Below are 12760 nucleotides of genomic sequence, written 5' to 3'. Positions count from 1 at the left end.
TCCAGATACTTGAAGCTGCTAACCTGGTCCACTATTCTCATTCTCCCATTTACTGCCATGATAACTGTCTTGTCTGTACTCTTTTTCATACCATGTTCCTTTAGGTTTACACTCTCCTATCTTCTTATTTTACAAAGTTCCTGTTCAGAGTCTGCATACAGCAGCTTTGTTGACCTAACCCCTACAATCTGTTTACTAATGTAGTCCATCACTATTATGGACAACAGTGGGCTCTGAAATGAACTCTGGTGCACCCTTACTCGCACTAGGAATCCCTCTGTGAGTCTAATGCTTGCACTTGAGTCATTGGGCCTTATACATAGCCTACTTGAATTTTATCAATGTTTCCAGGACTTCAAACCATTGCAGGACTGTCCAAATCAGCTTTCTTGGGACATTGTCATGCTTTCTCCAAGCCTAGGGATGCCCATATGCACTATTTCCTTAACTCTAGCTCCTTCTCCACCATCTACCTTACTACAAATATTGGGTTGATTGTGCTGCAACTTGATCTGAATCCAAATTGCTCACCTCTCATCTTACTTTCTCTACAAGTATTCATTTATCAGTCACACTCTCCATATCACTTTATTCCAGCGTGACATGAGTGTGATACCTTTATACCACCCACAGTTGTGAATGTTCTCTTTGTTCTTGTACACTGAGTGTGCAAGGGCTAGCCACTCAATGATGTCTGAGTGGTTCAGATACTGCCTTATTAACCCACATCCCTTTTTACCTTTTTAACAAATGTATAAACAGTATGTTAAGGGGTGGTGGTGGCTCCCATTAGATGCTCCCATAATTTCAACATGACTGAAGTCACTCCATTTTGCTCATTGCTGTTCCATGTATGCAGTTTGTCAACTAAATAAATGTTTCATTATAGATGTTACATTGTAGCTGCAGTGCCACAAGCAGTAATATTTACTTAAAATCTGTATGTCAAATGTATTTCAGAAATACATGCTATTAATTCATTGTGTATGTGACAAAATTACAGCTGTGATAAACCTACCTGTGATCTTACAATTGTATTTTTAAAAATATAATAAGTAGTAATAATATTTATTAGCCAATTAATTATTTCTTTTTTAAGATATGTATTGGTTGTAATATCAAAAGTCATAAAAAAAAAGAAAAAGCATACATATTTGGAAATAATTTGATGTTACAGTTCATGTTACTATTTGTAACTCTTGTATAAGATTGTGCATGGTTAAAACAGTAGTAATCCTAAACTTAATAGTCAGTAAGGCCTGAATATTCAGATATATTCAGATACCTTTAACAGTATAACAATACTTTATCTGTTTCTGCTCTTCTTAAGAACCTTAGGCTGATGTAACAACACCATTTTCTTTTCTTTCTCTGTCTCTTTCTCTCATTTTTTTCTCGATTTCTCTCATAAGCCACAGCATGTGTAGTGTATCTGCTACATACAACATTGATACATTATAACCCTGTAGCTTATTCTCTTGGTAGTCCCTGCCTTTCTCATCATTCATGAACTGGACCATTGCTGCTAATATTTATTTTCTCAGTGTCATATTTTCTGCTAAATGAACACTAACTCTAATGTAATGTGCAAAACGTTGATTTTTTTATAGCTGGCATTACAGTTGCAGTCTTTCTGTCTCTCAAACACACATGCACATACAGGCACACAGAGTCTGTCTCTGAGGTGTAGTTCAACCTGCATTTGATTCTACACTAGCATTTTTCACATTTTCTTTTTTTAGCCAATTAGAAATAAATGATGTACGTCCCTTTCTAGGCACAAGTGGTTATTTAAGCACTGTATTTAAGATCAGTAGCTTAATAACTCCCGATGAAGAGCTCATTGCAGCTCAAAAGCTCATGTAATTGAAAAACCTGTGTTGATCCATCATACCTATGTTCTAGTGTCATATGTTAGGACTTACTGCACAGATATTTGCCTCATAGATTTACTGCTCTAGTGAGAACAACACGCATCTATACTTTTTTCACCACTTTCCAAAGCTGCTAATAAAACGCAATATATCATCATAAAGAAAGTAGCATATCGTCACATCTTTAGCTGTCATGATGAATATTGTATCTTGCTAAAACTCAACATAGGTTCTAGAAAGGTCATAGAATTGAGACAACACTATATCTAGTTGTTAGATACATATTAAAAAACGTAAACAAATTTTTATGTATGCATATTTAAAGACATTAAGAAGACTCTGACTATATGACCCACTTTCTACTGTTGCAAAAGCTGCATTTCTCTGGCATTTTTTTATGCTTTTTAAGGGCTATTTGTCTGGTTGCACCCTGTTAGTGAAAGTGTCATGCATTCTATTGTACAAGCTATGACTTCATTAGTTTCACACATTTCTCTGTTAGTGAAATACTTGCATTCCTAGTTGTTAACCTGTCTTCTGGCAGATTTCATCACTTTCCTTCCTGCCATAACTACTAGTGGCTGATTATTATATATGTGATTTGCCATAAATACAGTATTCAAAATAAACTGCAAGAAAACTTGAACAGTTTTTGTGTTGGCTTGCACATGTGCAACTGCAACACACTGCTTCCTTCTGAGAGTTGATAATGTAGGCTAATATTGAAGGAATAAGAGAAAAGTATGATTTGCCGTCAAAGGGGGCAGTATTACAGAACTGTTTCATGATTATTAATGAACTTAAGAATAGTAATGAAGGAATTATGTTGACTTGCCAAAAGAAATTTCAATGAGTAGTTACTGTAATAATAAATTAGTGAAAGCCACTTTCAGAAAAAACTCAGACATACATACTGGGCCAGATTCCAAAAGTGTTGCTCTCACTGTAAGTCTGCCCTGATTCTGAAAGACTTGCTGTCAGTGTAAGTAAAGACCTAGCTATCAACAGGCTTACACTGGGGGCCAGATTCCAAAAGACCTGCTCTGAGTGTAAGTGGTGCCATTCTTGAGAAGAGGGTACAATATAAGGGTGGGTATTGGCAAGGCATAAATGGTTTTGTGACTCAGTTATCTTGAATTTTCTATGATCTTATGATCCCATGAATCACACTTAACCAGTCTTCACTGCATCCTTAATGCATTTTTACATATCCTCCTTCCTAAACTTTCCCTTATAGCTAATACTTCTTTCTTGCCCTCTATCACTACTCTGAAAACTTCTCTCACCAAGAATCTCATTTTTCCTTTATTCCAGATAGTAGAACATATCTATGGTTTTTCTAGTAATTCCTCACAGCTCACCTCATGTTTATATAAACAATGTTTTGACCTCAGTTTCTTTCCATCCTTTTACACCGACACTCTGTTTTCTGAAAACACATTGCATAGCATATTTCACCAATGACATTATTAGAATTACCCATAATTCAAATCCCTACCATTTAATGTGCCCCTTATTTCTATTCTGACATCCTCTACCACTGCATGTCAGCACTTCTTCCTTTCCTCGTTTTCTTTGCAGAGGTAATACTTACATTATCCATTACTTTACAATCCATTAACTCCTCTTAAAAATCCAATTGCAAGGTACTAATTTAACCGACATCTGTACCTCAGTGGCCATGGCATGCCTTATTTCCATATTTCCAATCTCATACTAGTGACTCTACATGAAATGTTTCTTATTTTATTTATTTTCCATCTATGTCTTCTGCACATTTGCTGTTTAGCTGTCTTTCCCTGCTAATACACATTGTGTTCTTGGTCATAGTAGTAACCCTTTAAAATGAATTTTACCAACTTAAATTAAATATGAAAACTTCCACTTTTGGAATTTCTAGAAATAAAAACTAAGGGCCACTACCTTTCTTTAGCTCCACAGGCCAGTCTAATGTCTCCTGTTCCTGCACCCAGTTAGTTAATTTGTTTTGCAGGGGTGAGATCTGGGCATCCCCAGGCTAGGCGAGAGCTCTACTGCCCATTCAATCCTGCCCAATTAGCCCAGCCAGCCCATTGGTCTCCCCTAGAAAGAGATTTGGGTGGTAGGTAGTGGGATGGCTTGCTGGTCCTGTCGTGTGGAGCCTCCTCCCTCACTTAGGCTCTTTTGAGCTCCGCTACTGCTGTTTTGCCACAGGGTGCAGGCCTCTACTTTTTTCCTTATCTATGTGCAGAAGCTTAGTGGCCACATGTATTCACAGGCTCATGCTCTAGGGGTACAGCACCTAGTGCTCCTGCTTGGTGTTACCCAAGTGGTGAGGCAGAACCATATCCCCCCCCCAAGATGGGCTGGTACTATACATAAATATTCTATCACTGACTATACCTCTCCCCCCAGCATCAGTGCTGTAAGAAGGGTGGGGCAAAGGGGGCAGCTGCCTTGGGTGCAAAGTGTCAGGGGGTATGATTGAGAACTCCAAGCCCTACATCATGTGTAGTAAGCTGATATGAAGCTTGCTATACTTGGCAATGAAGCAGAATTTCCTTTCTTTATGTATTTTTTTTTTGTCTTCAATTGAAGAGCTGAAGGAGCTGAAAAGGGGTTTCTACAGTAAACATTGAAAGTTTTTTTGTTTTTTTTTATTTTTGGAACTTTTGTTGAAGAGTTGGGTGGTGAGTTTACTGTCTCCGGTACTGTAGGAAGTCAGTCGGCTTTCTACAGCAAACCAATAGCTGAAGTCCTTTTTTTTTATTTGCACTTCTTGAGCAGGGGCCGTGTGTGGACCACAGCAAATGTACATTGTATGCTTTATATAAACACAACAGAAGTTTATTTTAACCTGCTTTGAATGACACATTTGTTTGTTAATGTAATTTGGTTTTCTAGAACAGTTCAAGTCTGTGGCACAGCCAAATAAAACCCTTACTGCAACCCAAATTACATGAGTTAAAATTGTAGCTTAAGCACTATAAGATCCAGGTGGGAGAGGATGGGAATGAATGGTAAATGCTAGCTCGTCCATTCTTTTAGGGACAACAGTTGCTCCTAGTTGAACAGTGCTCCAATGGAAATGGAAGCTTGCATGAGAGCCCCCAACCAAGGAGATGTAGAGATAGCTTCCCAAGCTTGTGATGATGTTTTCAAGTGGAGTAAGTTTGGGAATGTGCACATATCAGGGGAGGGCATTGGAGGTCCTGAAGTGATGTGATGCCTATATCAACCACCAGGGGAAGTTTAAGGTGGGTTAGAGGGGAAGAGGAAAAGTGCCCAACTGTTGCTATGTATGAAGCAGCCCTGAAGGTGGAAAAGGTGGCAAACCACTCGGTAGGCTGTATGGCTATAGGAGACAGATTAGTAGTGATCTTGGTTTTCCACTCTTGCAATACATAGGCTGCCATTTCTGTGATCAGTCATTCATGAGACATTTCTGGCACAAGTACTTGCTGAGGGCAGCAGAGTGGTGCAGCTGAGGTTCCTTGGTTCAGTTCTCTGTTAGGGTGCCTTCTGTGTGGAGTCTACATGTTCTCAATCTGTTCATGTGGATTTCCTCTGGGTGCTCCTGTTTCCTCCCACATTTCAAAGACATGCAGTAGATGGATTGGACACTCTAAATTGGCCATAGGTGTGAGTGTGTGTGCAAGTACGTGTGGTGCAGAAGAACAGCCATGTCAGGACTAGTCCCCTAATGGTGTGATACTTGGCTCTAGATGATTGCCACTGTTGATGGGATACCCTGACCCCATGTGCAAAAATGGAAAAAGGGGTTGTGGATGGATGAATGGCTGGATGGATGAATGGATGAATAGTTGGATGGGTACTTGCTTATGGTCAGTAGGTGACAGGTACAAAACCCCTCATTGCTGTCTAGATGACAGCACCTCCAGACAGCTGTCACCCTGAGGCTGGGCATTGCTCAGCTTAAGGAAATAAATAGGTTTGAGTCCAGTTGGGGGTGGCTTGATGGTTGACAGGCATGAGGGTAAACATGGCTTAGAGAAAAAAATGTTTATAGCATGGAGATCACATATAAATTACAAGAAAAATGTTAGCCTTCATTTGAGAAGACATTTCAGATGGTTTATTTTGTGTGTGTGTGTGTGTGTGTGTGTGTGTGTGTGTGTGTGTGTGTGTGTGTGTGTGTGTGTGTGTGTGCGTGTGTGTGTGTTATGTGTTATGTATTATGTATTATGTATTATGTCCTGAGTGCTTTGTTTGGATGGCTTTTAAGAAATTTCCATTAAAGTTAATAAGAAATTTGAACAAAAAGCTGTCAATATTTCAGAAGCACCTGGTAATTAAAATATAAGTAATCAGTGTTTATTTTCCTCTGTATCTCCAATAAGTGGCATAAATCAAATGCAGCAAATGCCACATAGTTAACACTCAGTCACAAAGTTGATATGTTTTATTTTTAATTTTATAATTTAAGAAACCTAATTAATCAATAAATTACAAAGCACTTTTCTGTGACAGAACAAAACTGGTCTGGCTCAGACTCAAAAGGAAAATCTGACATCTGCCTTGTCTTTGACAGTCAGTGGTCATTACAGTTTAGCACTAATATTGTTTGAAGTGTATCTGTTTAAAGTAACACTGTAGTAAAATGCGAAATCGATTTGCTTGGTGTACTTCAAACAGATCAATGTGATTTACTTCTTGGAGTACTTCAAATAGGTCATTCTGATGTTTTAAATATTATTTCATATATATGATCATGGGGATGTAGTGCTGTTCTTTGCCTTTCTGACACTTGCACCTCCTTGAACATAAAGATCATCTTACAGGTGCCAGGAGCGATTAGCATTTATTAATGGGCAGGTTATTTTTTAAGGAAATTCAACTGTTTCTTGACCAACAATGCCAGCAATGTCATCATGTACCTTTTTTAGAAACATGAGCTGTATTAAGACAATAGGTATTATGTTACTGACTTTAGGAGTGCATCCTTTCAAAATGATTGCTTTAAAGATGGACTAGAATTCTTAAAATGACCTTTCTTAACCAGATGCAGATAGAAATGGATAGTGTAATGATCGTATCTTCAAAGCTTTCATGCATGCACGCACCACAAATATCGACACTGAAAAGACACTTAACTTTCAGGTTTCCAGTTTTTAGTATCACTGCTAAGTAGCATGCAATATGGTTAATGAAAACAAACATCATTAGTAAGTAACAAACACAAAATGGTTAATAAAAACAAACGTAAACATAACAAACCAAACATAAAGGGAAAATAACAGCTGCCAAATGATTTGATGTTTAATGGGAAGCAGTATATTTGTGAGAAATTCTGACTGAAAATTAGGTTAGGAAACAGTGCAAAAACGTAATGATTATTAGTAAGACAGAATTCTGTACATCTAAGGTATAAAACTCCAATAGACCACCAAACTTTTACCAATAGTCTATTCCCTGTACTTTACAAAGGCAAACTTCTGAGTTGCAGTGCAAAGTAAAAGGACTATGAAGCAGTTTCTCAAGGGGTCACTCACTGATACATTCCAGGAAATGTACATGAACATTCATAAATCTGAAGGACATTATATCAGCACAAAATTAAATATAAACTAATAAAAAAGCACTATACATTTGCAGGTGATACAACTGACCATCTTCTGCCCTGGTATATTAATGGTATTTTACAAGGATGTGGTTGATAAAAACAGTAAAAAAAAAAAAAAAGGAATTAATCCCAAGACTGATTATTATTTCTACTCACAAGGAAATGCATAGTTGGCAACACTGCTTAAGGTTGCTGGATAATTTACCTCCTACAAAGATGATACTTTCAAATCTTTTATTTGGAGGCTCAGGGAGAAAAGCTCCACAGAAATATAAGCAAAATACAATAATTAGAAATACAATAGTATACATATAGTAACATTCAGAATACACATCATCCAGTAAGTCTATACAAAATAAATATTCAATACTGTTTTCTAGTAGATGTTGAGTCTTTCGGCTTTTCCCGGTTAGGGGATCGCCACAGCGGAACTCCGGTCCGCTAATGATTGGTAGTTGATTTTTACATGCCGAGTTACCAGCCCTGACACACAACCTTCAATGAAGGTACGCCCATTCATGCATGTCTCCACGCAGAAGACGCTCTAGCTGAGAATCGAACTGGACAGCGTCTTACTGTGAGGCGACAACGCTACTGCAGCAAAAGAAAATCACAAGCATTTCAGTAAGGATCACTGAGAGAATAATAAAATTAGTACTGCGTACATATTAAATAACACATAAACAAAATGAGATTTCCTTTATAGATATATATATATATATATATATATATATATATATATATATATATGTATATGGGTTCATTTCACTTGACTGAAAACTCATTTGACCGAGACCAAATGACCAAAAACTCATTTGACTGAAAATAGTAGTGGCAGTGTATATGCCCTTTTCCCCACTGTAGTGCGACCCTGGAGTTAGTATATATAGTTATGGGGGTGGGGTAGGGGGCAAAGCCCCCCACCTACGTTGGTTAAACAGTACTTACTGACCCTCTTAACAAGCACTGGATGATATAAAACCAAGCTAGGTGGGGGGCTTTGCCCACCACACCCCCCAATGTGGGGGACTGTGCCCCCCACACACCCCCTACCTGTATATACTAACTCCAGGGTCGCACTACAGTGGGGAAAAGGACATATACACTGCCATTACTATTTTCGGTCAAATGAGTTTTCGGTCAAGTGAAGTGAATCCATATATACATGTATGTTTTTTTCTTTTTTGTTATTTATGAGCAGTAGTAACACCGTGGAGAGGGAGAAAATTAGGTAAGGAGTGGACAGTATGGTGGGAGAGCTTGTTGATTATTGTGAATTTCAGTAGCATATCTACATAACACCCAAATATGTTTAATTCTTGATCTGATTTCCCCTGTCAATGCAGAATAGTTCATTTGCACTGATGACAATGACATCACTTTTATGGGAGGTAATACCACCATTGGTGTTTGACACTTTTATCTTATGGTGAGAAAACCCACTACAGGAAAATGAATGACTACTATAAAGCCACAGCTGCAAGGATTAATGCTGCATCTCCTGTAAATCTAATCACTAGATCACTCCCAGTCTGAATGCATCTTTGCAGACTATTTAATTTAATAGCTACTTCAAGTGTAACCATTTCCAACTGTCTATCCTTTACCCTAGCTGACAACTCTTTTCTTAAGTTCAGTTGATTTCACTATAAACAAAACAATAGGCTTATCTTCTTAGGCAAATAACTTTGGAAGGACATGTGTCAGTGGCCTTCTGCAGGAGTCAGCCATGTGACCAAGGAATAAATGAAATGCTGACACGAGCTCAGAGGCCGGACTTATTTAAAATACTAGTTCACATTACTTTAGGCTGTCATTCACTGTCACGTTGTTCAAATACAAAGGGCATGTAGTCTCCTCCCTTTACTGAAGACATCTTTAAATGTTGTGGAACTTTTCTAGCATTTTGCACTCTGCTTGATGTCTTCCTTTCCATATGTTTGAAGCTACATAGTTACCCTCAGTACCCTTTTTGCAATGCATGGTTTAACCCTTGGTACCCTTTTTCCAATGCACCTTGCAATGCATGGTTACCAGTATTACCCTTTTTGCATTCTACCTAGCACACAGATCCTAGCTGCACACTCTACCACTATAAATAAAGAAGGCAAAGGAACATTAACCAAGTTGTGAATAAAAAGTCCAAAAAAAGATGTTTGCACATATGCTAATGTATGTACTGTACTTAAGTTATCTAACTTGCAGTGAATGGACTGCAGTGATTATGCTTCAATATTCAGAAAAAAAACAAATCAGTTAAATGCTAGAATGTCACAAGACCCAACTGTAAGAAATGTTAAGCACCCCCTGCTTAACTTGTTAAGATCAGGCCTAGCATTAAGCAGTAAAATCAGCATAATTGTATCCTAGTACCCCTCATGGATGGACTGTGCAGAAGTGGGCATGGCCTGTGTGACTGACATGTCAAATGGCAGTGATGTCACATGCAAATGATGCATGACTGACTGACATGCAGATTTGCCAGTGATATTAGGTATGTTTTATAGGTATAGCATGGACAACAGAAAGCCAAAGGAAAATGTATAAACTGTACAATAAAGAGTCTACAAATTTTTTTACAAGCAGGATACAGATTATATATGATGAAATAAGATGTTATGAGTGACAAAAAAGGTAGATGTCTATGTCAAATATTATTAAACTGACAATAAGGAAGACTGTGGTAGGCAGAGATATGCATATAACAAGCAATTTGTTCTCAAGACTGTGGAGCAAATAACTGCAGTGCTACAACATAATTTTACATTACCAATTCATTATAGACCCTTTCTAAAAATACCACCAAGCAGGGCCATTTCATCAGCTAAATGCAGCCCTTTTCTTTTTATTGTTTCTGATTTTTGCTGTGTTCCTCTTAATTATACTTCTTAGCATTCAGAAAATGCACATTGATTCAAAACCTGTTTTTCTAGTTAACATTTTAATGTCCCTGACAGTGCTGCATATTTTGCCTAATCCCACATAATGTTTTCATTTTCTGGTACGTCACTGAGGAATACAGTCAATCATTTATGACAAGCATTAGAGCTTAATTCTTCTTATTGTTCAAAAAATGTACAGTGGAGTAAAACCTGACAACAGTTGTATATTTATTTCTGTGCTGAGTTTATACTGTTATATCTATATAACCTGTTTAACTCGCTTAAAGTTAAGCTGTACTGATGTGACGAATACCTGATGAATATTCATGAGGCCAGTGAAGACATTGCCGTGAATATTCATTAAATATTTATACTTGGCAGTGGGTGTTGGGTGGGCCTTGGACCTTGTTGAGAGGTACTAGGATACAACTATGCTGTAAAATCTGCCAGTACTGACCAGCAAGTGACAGTGGCAGTATAAAAGATTAGTTTCTGCCTGCTGTCTGTGCATGTCTCTGAATCCCTGTTACAAACTTAGTTCCTAATATAACAGGATGTGTGTTTGCCTGCATTTTCTGAAGGATACAGTCTGCAACTGAAATGTATGTCATTATTTTTATCAATTCAGTCCTCAGTAATTTGTCTGAAAACCATGAACTTTATGAGGAACAGACCAAACTTATGAAGCAAAAATTTGAAGAGTTGAGAGGCATGGAAGGTGAGAGTAAATGTAAGGGACTGTATTATATTGCCTTTCTGACAACACTAAGTGCTTTACGGCATTGATAGCTAGAAAAACAGTGTTTTTTCCCTTTATTTTTACTGTAATTACTAGTACTTGAAGCAGCTAAGACTCCATGCACTACAAAGAATTATGATCTGGTCACTGTTCCAAACTACTATTATGTGTTCTCAACATAGGTGCCAAGATTCACCGCTGGAGCGAATTTCTTGGCATCATACCTTTCAGTCTCTTAGTGCAAAATGTCTACAGAAAGCCAACATTAATGGGAGTACAAAGGCCCAAAAATAGGGACAGATTTTATTTATTGTGCTTATAAACTTAGGAAGTTGCTAGAATAACAGAACTTGTGTTAGCACGTATTTTCTAAAGGATATAAAATCTGAAAATGAAATGTATGTCATTATTTAATTATTTAAATCCCGGTGACTTGCCAGAAAACCACTAATTTTATGTGGAAAACCCAAAAAGTCTAAGGCAAAAATCTGGACATTCTGCAAAAAGTTGGATAGTTGAGAGGTATGCTTGGCATCCATGTTTCAAACATATACGCTGGATAATAGTGATCCAGTCATAATCCTCTATATGTCTGTCTGAAGATAATTAATAAAAGTGGTAGAATTAAGAATGTTTCTGTTTGTGGTCTAAACTATACTCCCTACTTCTACCTTAATATGATAAGTAGCTTTAGTGACAGACCTATTTTTGTGTATGATATTAGGTGTTATATTACCATGACTGCAGTTTTGCAAAGATCTACCCAATAATTTTCACTTCTAAGATTCACTTCTAAGAAGGCTTATTATCTGAGCTTTGCTCCGGCTAAGATCTACCTGAAATAAACTGGACGTATAAGTGAATTTAAGTACACTTTTATCTGCTCTTTTTCATATAGTTCTGCATTTACTTTATTTATTTGTGTTTCTCACTGAATATTAACTCAACTGAAAGTTGTGGCTGTGTCTCTGCAGTTAGTTCCCCACCCACCCACGCTCCCTGTTCTGGTTCTGGTTCTGGTGTTAATGTTGGTGGCTTTGAAATTGCCTGCCCCTCTTGTAAATTTGTATTTGGATACTCCTTCTGGGCCCATCTCATTTGCTCACTCAACTGAGTGCAGTGAGATCATATTCTGATTTCAGGCACTCCTACTGTGTACAAAGAGAGCATTTGGGTAGGACAACCCCTGTAGCCTCTTAATCCTGCTCTGTTCCCTCCCTCAAAAAATAAATAAATGAATAAAAATTAATAAATAAACAAATAAATAAAAATTATACATATTTTATTCAGCTGCTCTTACTGTAACTGTCTTAGTTGTTGTTCTGTGTGCTATCTGTTCAGTCGCTCTTACTCTGTACTTATTACTGCTTGTTAGTAGCCTTCTAATTTACTGTCTTCTGCGCTTCTTTTTTAGTCATTTGTTAATTTAATTGTATTTATTTAAACTGTATTTGCCGTAATATTGCTACAAATTCGTGTGCTAGCCTGCACTGCAATTTAAATTGCATTTACTGCTGTTTTAGCTGCTTTTCTGTAAAAAAAAAAAAAAAAAAAAAAAATCTAAGCTTGTTTCCTGCCTTTCCTGTAACTAGTCTAGTCCAAATACAGACTTGCTGTATTAAGGACTGTTGGTAAGCTTCTGAGCCCCCCCAGGCCTTTCTGTGTTGGAGGGAAGCCTTCTAGCTTATCAGTGGGAGTGGTA

Source organism: Protopterus annectens, chromosome 4.part0 (genome assembly GCF_019279795.1).
Source record: "Protopterus annectens isolate FY-2018-M chromosome 4.part0, PAN1.0, whole genome shotgun sequence".
NCBI classification, from domain to species: Eukaryota; Metazoa; Chordata; order Ceratodontiformes; family Protopteridae; genus Protopterus; species Protopterus annectens.
This window is presented reverse-complemented; position numbering follows the sequence as displayed.